The sequence below is a fragment of the Phascolarctos cinereus genome, unplaced genomic scaffold, assembly GCF_003287225.1.
Source record: "Phascolarctos cinereus isolate Bilbo 61053 unplaced genomic scaffold, phaCin_HiC Scaffold_4;HRSCAF=312, whole genome shotgun sequence".
NCBI classification, from domain to species: domain Eukaryota; kingdom Metazoa; phylum Chordata; class Mammalia; order Diprotodontia; family Phascolarctidae; genus Phascolarctos; species Phascolarctos cinereus.
In genome coordinates, this window is record NW_027555847.1 from 137,174,501 (window position 1) to 137,188,044 (window position 13,544).

Sequence of the window (13,544 nt, forward strand, 5' to 3'; positions counted from 1 at the left end):
CAGTTGTATGACTCCCATACCATCTCTAGGCTAAGAACTCCTGAGCTGCTTCTGTTGCTGCTACTGCAGCTATTGCTATAAGCATGTGGGCTCCAGATAAGCCTCTACCCTGGTGCCACAGACTCCTCTTGCTCACTTAAGTTTTCTAAGTTTTCTTAGGCTGGAAAAAATGTCTCATCCCCAACTTTTTGTTGGTGCTGTCACTCCAAGATTTTGAGGCACTATTTTAAAGTTGTTTACAGGGGAATGGTGTGAGAGTTCAGAAGGGTTGCTGCCACTAATTTGCCATCTTGGCTCTGCCCCTCATGTTTAGTCTTTTTTTTTTAAAGAAAAATCATCATTTTCAAGGAGTCCAATGATTTTTAAGTTATCTTTCCAATTCCCTGACTTGCTTTCTAGATCAGTTTTTTTTGTATTATATAGTTTATATTTTCTTCTATTTTTTCAATCTCTTGATTTTGTTCTAATATTTTTTTGCTGTCTTATAGGCATTATAATATTTTGTTTGATCTATTCTAATTTTCAGAGAGTTCCTTTCTAAAATAAAGCTTAGCACTTTCTCTTCTAAGCTACTTATTCTCCTTCCAATTCTTTCCTCAGGACTTTTTAAACTCATTTTTAAATTCTTGCTTTAAGAAAACCAATTTTATTTCTTTTGAGAGTTTGCAGTTACAATGAAGTTACTTCAAAGGAGTTTAGACTTGCAATAATTGTTTTATGATGTCAGCATATCTTGAACTGGGACTTTGTGATGAGGTCCGACTCCAACAATTGCTATGCTTTTCAGTGTGGTAGTCAGCCCTGCTTGGTCTCACCCACGGTCCGCTAGGCTTTTTCACATACCTGCAACAGGATTAAGGCACCCCTGGATCTTAAAGATTCAGTATTACGGAGCTTCAGAGCTGTTTCTGGTACCTCAGGACAGTGTTAGCAACATCAGAGTCCCAGGACCTTTCTTGTCAGTCTGTGTAGAGCACTACACTGATTATTGCCACTCCCTGGGGCTTCCAAGGTCCCCCACCCTGAGGCTTTCAGATCACCCTGAAGCTTTCTCAGCAGAACTATCCAGTCTAGCTGGCTACCTGCCCTGTCTTTGGTTTCACTGTGAAATATGCCAGCACTAGTATTGGCTTTGCTGGTGTTTCCTTTCCTAGGCAACAAGTTTTTATTAAGCACTAAGTGACAGACACTTGAATGCTAGGGATACAAATACAAGCAAAAAAGACAGTCCCTGCCCTGAAGGGGCTTATATTCTAATGTGGGAAGACTATATGCAAAAGGGAGCTAAAAAGGAGATAGGGAAAGAATGAAAGTATCCCATCCAGCACATGGTTTAGAAGTCTAGAAAGTCAGAAACACAGCCAGAAGGACATGAAGATTGGCTGACCTGGGCCCTTCCCAAAAATGGAGTTAACTAGAGGAACTCACCACTGGAAGAAGGGGGACTACATAGTAGAAGGAAGTTCCATGATGAGACTGCAGATGAAGCATGGTGTTACAGTTGCCTAGGAGGCTCTGGCTGACTTATGGATAGGAAGTTCTCGGATGGAAATCACAGTAATTCCTCACTGAATTTCTTGGTTGTTAATTGGTTGTGTGAAGCTAGCAGTCTTTTGCCAAAACAAATATGTGGGAGCTTGGTGATTTGTTTCCTGTTCAGGCTGTTAATATATAGGAAGTCCTATTTGTATTCTCTATATATCTTGGATATGGTGTGAGATGTTGACATAAAAGTCATTTCTGCCAAACTGCTTTTCATTTTTCTAAGTTTTTTTTTAAATAGTGAATTCTTACCCAAATAGTTGGGAGTCCTTAAGTTTATCAAACACAATGCTACTGTGTTTAATTGCTTCTGGATTTTGTATACCTAACTGATTCCACTGGTCAACTTTTCTATTTTTTAATTAGCAAAAAATAATTTTGAGGATCATAACTTGGTACTGTAGTTTGAGATCTTGTCCTTCTAGGCTGTCTTCTTTCTCACTTTTTTTCATTATTTTCCAATTTGTGACCTTTTGTTCCTCCAGTGAATTAAAAAAATTAATATCCTTGTGGTTACATAATCTAAATTTCCTCCTATATACCTCATTCTCTTCCCTTTGGCCACTCAATATAACAGTTATTTTTAAAGAAGAAAGGAAAAAGGAAAATCAACAAAAATAGTCACCACTAAAAAAAAAAACCTGACCATAAATGCAACGCAATGGTTCTTACCTATGAAATCCTCCTCTCCCACCTCTCCAAATCAGTGGGAGGTGATGTATTATGCTAGAAAAAAAGTTGTAATTTTGAAACATTCATTTGTGATTATTTTGTAGTTCTTTTCATACACATTGTAATCACCACTGTTTACATAAATTTCTTGGCTCTGCTTATTTCACTTTGCATCAGTTCATGGAAGCCTTTGTGTGCTTCTCTAGTCATCATATGCATTGTTTCTTAAATTTTATTTTTTTTTAAAATAATCAAGCATTTATTTTTTTTCTTCCTTCTACCTCTTTCTCCATTGGGGGAAAAAAAACCAAAACCATTTTAACAAATAAGCATAGTGAAGCAAAACAAATTCCTACATTAGTCATGTCCAAAAATGTGTTTCACTCTGCATAGTAGCCTATTTCCTATCTGTCAGGATGTGGGCAACATTCTTTATCACTGGTTTTCTGGAATCATGGTTGATCACTGTGTTCAGAATTCTTAAGGCTTTCAAAATTGTTTTTTACAACATTAGTGTTAGAGTATAAATTGTTTTCCTGGTCAGCTCATACAATTCCTCCCTGGTTTCACTCAGTTTCTTCATATCATACACCACAATATTATATTTCATTTATACATACCAAAATTTTTTCAGCCACTCCCCAAGTGAGGGGCCTATCCTTAATTTTCAATTCTTTGCCACTACAAAAAGAGTGGCTTTTCTTTCTTTGATCTCCTTTGGGCATAAAAGCAGGTAAGCAGTACAATGGATAGAGTGCTGGGCCTGGAGTCAGGAAGACCTATGTTCAAATCTGGCCTCAGATACCTACTAGTTTTGTGACCCTGGGCAAGTCACTTAAGTCTGCTTCAATTCTGTGTACTGTAAAATGGACATAATAGCACCTGAATCATAAGAGTTGTCATGACAATCAAATGAGATATTTGTAAAGTGCTTAGAATAGTGCTTAATTCTTAGATCTTCTCTTTCTCTCTTTTATTATTTACTTTATTGATGAAAGTGTTTAGATCAAAAGTGTCACCCCTGCAAATTTTCAAGTGAGGTCTGAACCAGATTAAAATGTAATTGGGAAAATTAGCAAAACATCAAAATACAATAGAACAGAGATATTAATTTGTGGTTTAGAGATATAAAATGTCCTTAAAGTACTGCTTTGGCTACATACTAAGAATTCTGGCATATTGTCATTACTGTCATTATCTTCAATGAAATTATTGTTCCTATTATTTTTCCACTCACCCATACTTTAGGAATTAGTTTCCAATTAACTTTTAAATTTATTTTGTTTCAAATTCCCTCCCTCCTTCCCTTCTTCCATTCTTTGAGAAGATAAGAAAAACAAGATCATTAATACATATGCAAAACAAACTTCTACATTACCCATGTCAAAAAAAAAAAGGAAAAGGAAGAAAAAGAGAGGGAAGGAAGGAGGGAGAAAAAAATGATTGGATCTGCTCTCTGAGTACATCTGTTCTCTATTTGAAGGTGGACAGGTCGCATGATGATCCTTTGGAATTGTGGATGAACTTTGTATATCTCAAAATCACTAAGTCTTTCAAAGTTAATTATTTTTTCAATACTGCTGTTGCAGGATAAATTGTTCTCCTGATTCTGCCCATTTCAGTTTGCATCAGTTCTTATAGATCTTTCTGAGTTTTTCTGAAACCATCCCCTTCATCATTTCTTATAGCACAATACTGCATTCATATGCCATAAATTGTTCAGCAATTCCCCAACCAATGGACATGCCCTCAGTTTCCAATTCTTTGCCATCACAAAAAGAGCTCCTATAGTTTTGTACATATGGGTCCTTTCCTCTTCTCCTTGAGTTCTTTGGGGTGTAGGCCTCGTAACGGTATTGCTGAGTCAAAGAGCATGCACAGTTTGATGCCTTTTGGGGCATGGTTCCAACTTTGGGGTTTTCCAGTATGGATGAACTAGTTCATAGCTCCATCAACTGCACTAGAGTATCTGTTTTCCAACATCTCCTCCAGCATTTGTCACTTTCCATTTTTTGTCATCTTAGTCAATCCTGAGGGGTGTGAGGTGGTGCCTCAGAGTTATTTTAATTTGCAATTCTCTAATTATTAGAGATCTAGGGCATTTTTTTTTCATATGGATACTGATGGCTTTGATTTCTTCCTCTGAAAACTGCCTTGTGTTTACCTTTTTATCCTTCTCTTGACACCTGTGTTTGTTAAGACAAATTTCCTACTCAGCTCTGATCTTTTCATCAGGAACATTTGGAAATCCTCAATTTTGTTAAAGGCCCATTCTCCCCATGTAGGATTATACTGTTTTGCTAGCTAATTTATTCTTGGTTCTAAGTCTAGATCTTTTGCCTCTCTTAGAATACCATTCCAAGTTCATTCTCCTTTATTGTGGTAACTGTTAAATCATGTGTGGTTCCTTGGTATTTGAATTCTTTATTTCTGGCTACTTGTAGTGATTTTTCTTTGACCTGGGAATTCTGAACTCAGCTACAATTTCTGGAAGTTTTTATTTCAGGGTTTCTTTCAGGAGGCAATAGTGCATTCTTTCAATTTCTACTTTACTCCTCCAGTTCTAAGAGTTCTAAGCAGTTTTATTTCTTGAAATATGGTATCTCGGTGGTGGTGGTGGTAGGGTGTTGGTTGATGTTATTGTTATGGCTTTCAGATAGTCAAATGATTCTTAAAGTATCTTAATCTATTTTTCAGGTCAGTTGTTTTTGCTATGATAGCTCACATTTTCTTCTTCCTTTTATCTTTTGATTTTATTTCTTGATGTATCATGGAGCCATTATCTTATATTTAGTCCATTCTCATTTTCAGGGAGTTATTTTCTTGGGCAAAGTTTTATACCTCTTGTTTCAAGCTATGAATTCTCTTTTCATATCTTTCTTTCCTAGCCCTCATTTCTTTTTCCATTTTCAAATATTTTTAGCTTTTTAAAACTCTCGTTTTAACTCTTCCAGGAATTATTGTTGGACTTTTTGTCCAAGCCACATTTTTCTTGCAGGTTGTAGATGTTTCTGAGTGATTTTTGTCCTCTGAGTTAAGCTTCCCTGACACCATAATAGCTCTTTATACTGAGATTATTTGCTTATTCTTTCAGTCTATTGCTTTACTTTAGACTTTATGTTAATGCTGGGTTCTGCATATTTCTAGGGGGTGATGAATGTCTGGCCTAAGTTTCTGTCCTCCTGTGTCCCTCTGTTGCTTTCACAGCTAAGGTTGGGGGCCTGTAGACTTTCAGCATTCCCAAACTGGTGTGATCTGGGGCAAAAACTACTTGTCTTCCTATTCTGAGCCAGGTTTGGATCTGCTGGCTTGTCCCTGGTAGGGATTTCAGTAGTCTGCTGCTGGAGTCAGCCACTATGAACAGGCCTTCTGGGAGGCTCTGAAGGTCCTGAGTTACTGAACTGCAGGTTCTCTTTTAGGCTGGTATTCCTATCCTGCTCATGCCACTGTAAGCTTCCATTATTGGCTGGAGTCTACAGTGGAGTGCCCATTTTGCTCCTGGAATCAGAGTCACGTTGCTACTGTTTGCTTTCAAACTTGTTCTTCGCTCCTGCTACTCTCTATCACCCCTATTTGCAGATTTCTCCTTCAGTCTGACTCAGAACTGGGTACTGGGCAACAGAGCTTCCAAATGGTACCCATTCCTGCACTAGTTCAGAGATCCACTACTATCTGTCTCTACCCCAGTACTCAGTCTCAGCTTTCATTTTCTGTGTGCTGCAATGCTCTGCATGCAGTGGTACACTGCTGGTCAGATCCAGGTATCCATAGACCTTCATCCCTTAATTACCCTGGGCTGGAAAATGACTCAATGTGCCTTTTTCTTGGACTTCCCTATCAGAATTTAGTCTTCAACATTTTCAAGATCATTGTGGAATTTGGTAGGAGAAGTGTGCTGTACTTCTTCCTGCTACTCTGCCATCATGACCGCATCTCTATAATATGGTATCATTTAGTCATGAATTTTGGAGTGTTTGATTTTTTTCCTCTGCAACTTGTTCTACTTTGAGTCTTTTGACTTTGTTCTAATATTTCTTGCTGTTTCATCAAATCATTGTTGTTTGCTCCATTCTATTTTTCATTGTTCACACTAATTGTCCACTTTCTAAGTTGTTTCTTCTTTCTTATAGGTCCTCATATTTTATTTTTTTTAGAGCCTGAGATTTTAAAACCAGACATGAATGATGAGCTTGTGGAAAATAAATTATGATTTAGATAAGGAGACCAAAGGGAATGCTTGTAAATTAACTCATTTTACTCTAATTATAAAAGCTTTAACTCTGAAAATACTTGGAGGCACAACTATACATGTTTTATTCATAAACTGTAGTGTTATAGGATACCAAAAGTAATGAAAGTGAATTAACAAAATTTCTGTAACTTATCTCAAAATGTCCACAGATTCATCTCATCGAATGGCAATATCAGATATTAAAAGAAACAAAAACAAGCATGCACACAATTGCAGTTTTCAAAAAGGTCTATTTCATTATAAGTGGGTAGCAATTTAACAGTAAAATACATTTAAATAACGTATAAGTAACTGCACTACTGCAGCACTGATAACTAGATAATCAATTTAACTAGAAACCAACCAACAAGTAACTGTCTATAAAATACAGGTTTTGTTTGGCTCATCTCTTAATTCAATCATCTCTCTTGGGAAAAAAAAAGTCAGCAGGTCACATTGGAAATATGTTTTATGGTCAAATCTTCTGATATCCTTTCCTTAAAAGTACCTTCAGATGTACTAAGCTTCCAACTCCAAGGCAAGCCCAAGTTTGTGACCTCCAGCATAAATGCTCTTTCCATCTACCAAGGCAGACAGCATTAGTCTCACACTGGGCCTCAGGGTCTGAGTGTGGCCCACACCAATTAAACCAGAACAGTGACTTCTGCAGAAATAGAAGCTGTGGAATACAATTGATATTAACTGCAATATCAAAATGGATGCAGGTGATACCTGGTATCTAAGCTAGTTTTACAGAAATATCAAGATCATCACATACTTTCTAATAAACTGAACTTCCAAATTCCATTCCATCATTGACAACAATGTGCATCTGGAAGGCTCTAGTCCTGTAACCCTTTGCAGTCATTCCACTAAAGTCATCTAGTAACCAGTAAGCTGGCCTTTGTAACCAAAAACAGATGAATTGTGAATTGTAGGTCCAGCAAAATCAAAGTCAATATTACAGTCAAAGTTTACATATTTCCATTTGTGAACAGATTTATTTTTATCACTTTTCTCAACTGTTTGGTGAAAAGGTATTGTCAAATGTCAGCTTCAAATCTTGGCAAATCTAATCTATAATTGCAATTTAAGTTCCCAGAGTAATCAGCGTTCCATTTTTTTTTCCAGTGAAAGACCATGCTCACACCATTTGGTCTCTAATTAACTGTAACTTTGGTCCCATTAACTTTACTAGTGTCTGTAGTAGATAAAACAGAAGATGACAATTCCACTCCATTACAGAACTTTGTTTTCACATACAGTTTCAGCAACCAGAAACCAAATCCTTAGTTGAAAATATCTCTGGCAACTTTGCCAAGGTCACAATATAAAAGAGGAATACATACTGGCAGAAGCTGACAAGACTGTTTGTAAAATGACATGGCAAGACTGCAGGAGAGGCTGCCCTGGCAATCAGTGCACTAGTGCCCTAGAAAGCTGCTGAGGCTGGAAGACAAAGTAGAGGAGACATCATTCTCTCTGCCTGCCAGGAACCCATCCCCAACCCCTCACCTCCCTATAGTTGCATGCTGTACTGGTCAAACCATAGCCACCCTCCAAGATACTCTTACCACCATGAGAATTCACCAGTCACTCCTCGGTAAGGTTACCTCTGTGTCTGCCTCCTGGATATCAAGGGGGTACAGGTGAGGAAAGCAGGGATAGTAATCAGGCAGTAGTAAGAGCAGTCTGTGCTCAAAGGGAGTGGGGAACTGTGTGAGTTCTAAATTGTTTCTTCCTATTTTTTCTTCAATAGGTCTAATTTCATCTTTTAAAATGTCTTGCTTTGTGTCTTGAACCCTTCTGGACACATTATTCCTTTTTCTGAGGCATTACTGTTATTTGTCAGATATTTTCTGTGGAGTTACTCAATTCTTCTTTGGCTTCTTATCCTACTTTTTCCTTCTATAGTTTGGGCTATTTGCAAATTGAGTATCTTATTTTTTTTCTCCAGAAACTCTCTTTTGTTGTGCCCCCTCTTTCATTGGATATCTATTTCTTTTTATTGCTAAATCCAGGTTTGCAAAATATATTGCTTTGCATTTGGAGCGTGAGTTCCTTTGCTTTTCAGAATATGGTATTCCATTCTCTTCAGCAATTTCTTGTGCCTGTGGAATAATCTTGTGTCATCCAAATTTTCTTTTCTTTATAAAGATTTTTTTTTCTATTTGAAGGATTTGCTGTTAGTAATGGAAATTGTTAAATTTAACCATTGTGACTTGGAGTTTAAAGCACAAGTCTTTTTTTCTGAAGACAACCTAATTCTTGAAATTGGTGTTTTTGTTTTCTGTAGTCAGAAATTCTGGGAAGCTTTCTTGCATTATTTGCTACACTGTGGTGTTCATTTTTTTTGTCATGTTCTTTTGGGAGATCTTTGATACTTAAGCTATCCCTATGCAACCTTTCTTCTAGGTCAAATCACATTAAGTGTGTATTTTATACTGTTATCTTTTACTTCTTTTATGGCAAATTATCTCCCACTCCAGTTTTTTGGTATGGTTCAAACTGGTTAATCTCTTTCCCTTCTTTAGACTCCTAATCCTGAGTTCAACTTTTCCTAAACTGCTGAGTTATTTAAATTCTGCATTTAAAGCTATAAATTCTGAACTATATTTACTCCTAATTTCTTAGGTGCTTTACCGGTATTAGCTAATTTTAACTTCACAACTCTGCAACATAAGTGCTATTATTATCCCTATTTTATAGTTGAGAAAACTGAGGCACACAGTTTAAATGATTTGCCCAGGGTCATATAGCTAGTTAAGTATCTGAGACTGGATTTGAACTTGGGTCTTCCTGTCTCCAGGCCCAGCACTCTATCTACAATACTAGTTTCTTGTTGTTCATGCTCTCGTGGGAGTCCACAAGATTTTGTATTTTGACAGGCATTTGTTTACTCCTCTTTGAGGATTTAGTTTTCATCCTTCCTTTTGGCTTAGGATACTCTAAGTTTATTTATTTGCTTGTGCTCTCAAGCTTTTGTTGAGGAATTTTCTATTTCCTCCTTTTAAAAGCTTCCACCTCCCCCATGCATCACTCTTTGGATCTTTCCCTTTTGCAAGGTCACAAGACTGCCTCAGCCCCTAGATATCAGGGGATACAGGTTTTGCCAGCCTGTTTCCCTACCCTGAGTAACCTTGGCAGGGTAAGACTGACTCTTTCCCCCAATTCCTCTCTGGGCTCTTCTTTTTTTCCTCAGCTGGACTGTATCATTATCTACTGATTTTTGTGGGATGGAGAAAAGGTGAAGAGGACGTTCAGGAAATAGTCCTTAAAGTCTTACCAATTCCCTTACCTAGGATTGGGCTCCAGCCAGAAGGCTTCACATTTTCAGACCCTTCCTGCCATCCCCCAAGCTGGGTAGAGTCAGTCTGCCTCTTATTTTAGAGTGAGAGGACAGAGAACGTGTGCTGATAGTCCCTGCAGTGAAGGGAGGGAGGTCTCCTAATGAGCCCCCAGTACAAGCCTGCCTGTTAGCCTCTGCCTCTACCACAAGTCTGGGTGCTGATAAGGATAAAGTGTTGAGTTACTGCTTTATGTATATGAATTCTCTAGTGTAAATTCAGAAGTATTTTTACTTGGTCAAGGTTTTCTCTTTGTCGTGCTTATTCAACTATAATTGTTAGACACTTGCGCGAGTATCAGACAGTTAAAGGGAACTGGAGAAGTGACTAATCTGCTATCTTCCTCATTCTATAGTATTTCTTCATGTAAAGTTTTCTTCTGTTTACTCACGTCTTTAGCTTCAGTTCTTACATTAGGATTCAACATCAGGAACAAGTTCTATCCTCACCCACACTCTTGGAAAAGGTGAACATGCCAAGGTGCTATCATGCAGTAACAATACCACAGCCATTGCCATACTGTAGTTCTCCATGAGGTGACTGGTTTCTGGTTTTCCTTCCTGCAACAATTCAACTTGTCTTCCTTCTGCAACCCTAGCTTGGGACAAAGAGCCAAGCCTATAGAGAGGACCAAGCCCAGTCTTCAGCCTCAATCCCTGGTGCCTATTCCCTGTTGGCCCAATATGTATGCTGGCCTCTATTTCATTTGTCTCCTTTCCCAGTCACCTACTAGGATCCCACTTTTCATCCTAATGTAGCCCTGGCCAGTCCTAATCCAGTATCAGAGATTACTGCTTCAGATCTCATAGGTTCTCCAGTATAAGCTGCACAGGTGCATTTGCCCTATTTAATCTCCCTGGACAAGCACCAAGAGGTATCTTTATCCTCTCATGCAGATCTAACATGTCACTGGAGATGCAGCTGGTTTCAGGCATCCTAGAGGACCCTATAGCATATGCTTCCCACGTACCTCTGCCCCTCCTCCTAGGGGAGTCATCTACTGAGTGCTGGCTTTTTCCTCTGCCGCAGCTCTGACAGTACTGAGATCCCACGGGCTTCAAGTTACCCAACAAGAATATCCACAGGCTTCTGTGCCATCCTCTTGTGTAGTACTGGACTGGAAAGAGGAGCTTACTAGTTTTTCTCTGGCCTTATAAAATCTTTGCATTATAATATTTTCTTTAATCTTTTCTGAGACATTTCCCAGGGAAGCTGGGTTTGGCTGAAATCTTTCACAATGCCATCTTTATCAGAACTTTTAAACAGGCTTTTCAACAAATTTGTTCAAGGCAGTAATAACCTTTACAGTTATCTTTGTTACATTTGTCAAGTTATAAGAGGAATATTTAACTCTCCCCATTTTTAGTGCATTGCTATCTTTTAAAAATTTTCAGTTAACAATCAATCAATAAGCATTTATTGAATACCTATAATGTACCAGGCATTAAGCGGTGGGATTACAAAGAAAAAGGCAAAATAGTTCCTGCAGACAAGGAGTTTTTTATTCTAATGGGGCAGACAGCATGTACAAGATAACCTTGGAAGAGAAGGCACTAGCACCTAGGGCAATCAAGATAGGCTTTGCACACAAGGTAATATTTGAGCTATGTCCTGAAGGAAACCAAAGACTCCAGAAGGCAGAGTTGAGGAGGGAAAGCATTCTAGGTAGTGGACTCAGCCAATACCAAGGCAGAAGGATAGGGAAGAGAGCATTGTGAGGCAGAATGTGGACAGAGCATAAGAGTGCAAGGAGGAATTTGTAACAAGGTAGGAAGGGGCCAGGCTGTGAAAAATGTCAAATACCAAACAGTTTACATTTGATCTTACAGGAAAACAGGAGTCAATGGAGTTTACTGGGAGGTGGGGTGAGGGTGACTTGTTTAGATGTATGCTTTAGGATAATCACTCGCATCTGTGAAGAGTGTGTTGGATCAAGGCTTGAACTAGGGTGGTGAGAGTAGAGAAAAGGGTATGGATGCTGGAGATGTTACAGACCTAGAAACGACAAGTTGTGACAACTTATTGAATATGAATTGAGACTGAGGATTTAGTTGTGAACCTACTTGACTGAAGGATGGTGATGCCTTTGACAGCAATAAGGAAGCTTGGAAGAGGGGTATGTTAGCTGACAGGAAAGGGGAAGATAAGATGTTCTGGAAATATTAAGTCTGAGAAGCCTATGGGATGTTCAGTTTGAAATGTGTAACGGGCAGTTTGTGATGTGGAATTAGAGTGAAGGAAATAGGCTAGATTTTAAAAACACAGATCTTAAAGTAATCTGTACAGGCATAATAATGAAACCCATAGTAATCGATGAGGTCACCAGATGAAATAGTATAGAAAGGAAATAGAAGAATGTTCAGGACAGAATTTGGAGGACATCCAGACTTAGTGGTCTTGACATAGATGATAACCCAGGAAAGGAAACTAAGGAGTAGTCAGGAGAATCAAAGAGAGCTGTGCCATGAAAAACTGGAGAGAAAAAAGTATTCAGGAGAAGTGGTCAAGTGTCAAATGCAGAAAGGTCAAGAAGGATTAGAATTGAGAAAATTCTACTAAATCTGGCAATTAAGAGATCACTGGTGACTTTGGGGAGAGAAGCTTCAGTTTAGTGAAGAGGTTATAAACCATATTACAAAGAAGAAAGGAAGAAAAGAATATAGATTGCTTTGTCAGAAAGCTTTGCTAAAAATGGAAGGAGAGGTAGAGAACGATCTCTAGCAAAGATGGTGGGATGAAGTGATGCTTTTTTATGGATGGGGGAGATTTGAATGCAGCAGGGAAGACAGACAAGGAGAGACTGAAGTGAAGCTGGATATTATCCAAGGCTGTATCCACAATTTACTCTCTTTTCTTTCAATCTCCCTTTTAACATAGTCTCATCAGGTTCCAGGAGTTCAATTATCATCTATTCAAAGACCCAAGTGAATATACCTTACCTAATTTCTTTCTTGAATTTGTAGCATTAATTCCCACTTGACCATCTCCATCTAAATTTCTCAAATTCAGGTCCTAATCACCTCCTTCCCAAACTATTCTTAAAAGCCTTTTAATTGGTTTCTTGGCTTCTGGTTGTTAGCATCTATCATTCACAAATTTGCCAAAATAATATTCCTAAAATATGTTTGACTATGTCACGTCCCTACTCAAAACCCTTTAATGGTTTCCTAATGCCTCTTATGACAAAAATACAAGCTCCTCAGCTTGGTGTGAAGTCCCTTCATAATCTGGTCCCAACTGACCTTTCTAGTCTTATTTCAAGATTATTCCCCATCATGAAGTTTCCACCAAACTGATGATAAATGGCTCTATCTTTTCTTTCTCTGATTTGCACAAACTGTACCCTACATCAAGAAAGCTCACCTTCCTCACTTTTGCTTTAGATTCCTCATCTTTCCTTAAAACTCAGGTCAGGTGCCAAATCCTCTATCTCTGCACTCTTCCCTGATCATCCTCCAAATTCAGTGTTCTCCCACTTCTCAAATTACCTTGTTTTTACATATTTATGTACATGCTGTATCCCCCCAATGGAATAAAGGTTCTATGAAGGCAGACTGTCTTGTTTTTATTTTGTCTTTATATCCCCAGCACACATGACAGTGTCTTGTATAAAGTAGGTGTTCGATAAACATTTAATGGATTCAATAATATATACACTCAACTTCTCATAGGAAGATAACACTAAAGACCAACCATCAGTATTCCGAGTTGTTTTCCCATTACACATAAACTTTATTTTGTATACTGAATTT

At 38.2% G+C, this 13,544-nt stretch overlaps 1 pseudogene; it reads right to left on the reverse strand.

Moving 5' to 3' along the window:
• Nucleotides 1-6,676: 6,676 nt before the first annotated feature.
• Nucleotides 6,677-13,540, reverse strand: LOC110214566 (non-selective voltage-gated ion channel VDAC2 pseudogene; annotated as a pseudogene).
• Between the last annotated feature and the right edge of the window lie 4 nt (nucleotides 13,541-13,544).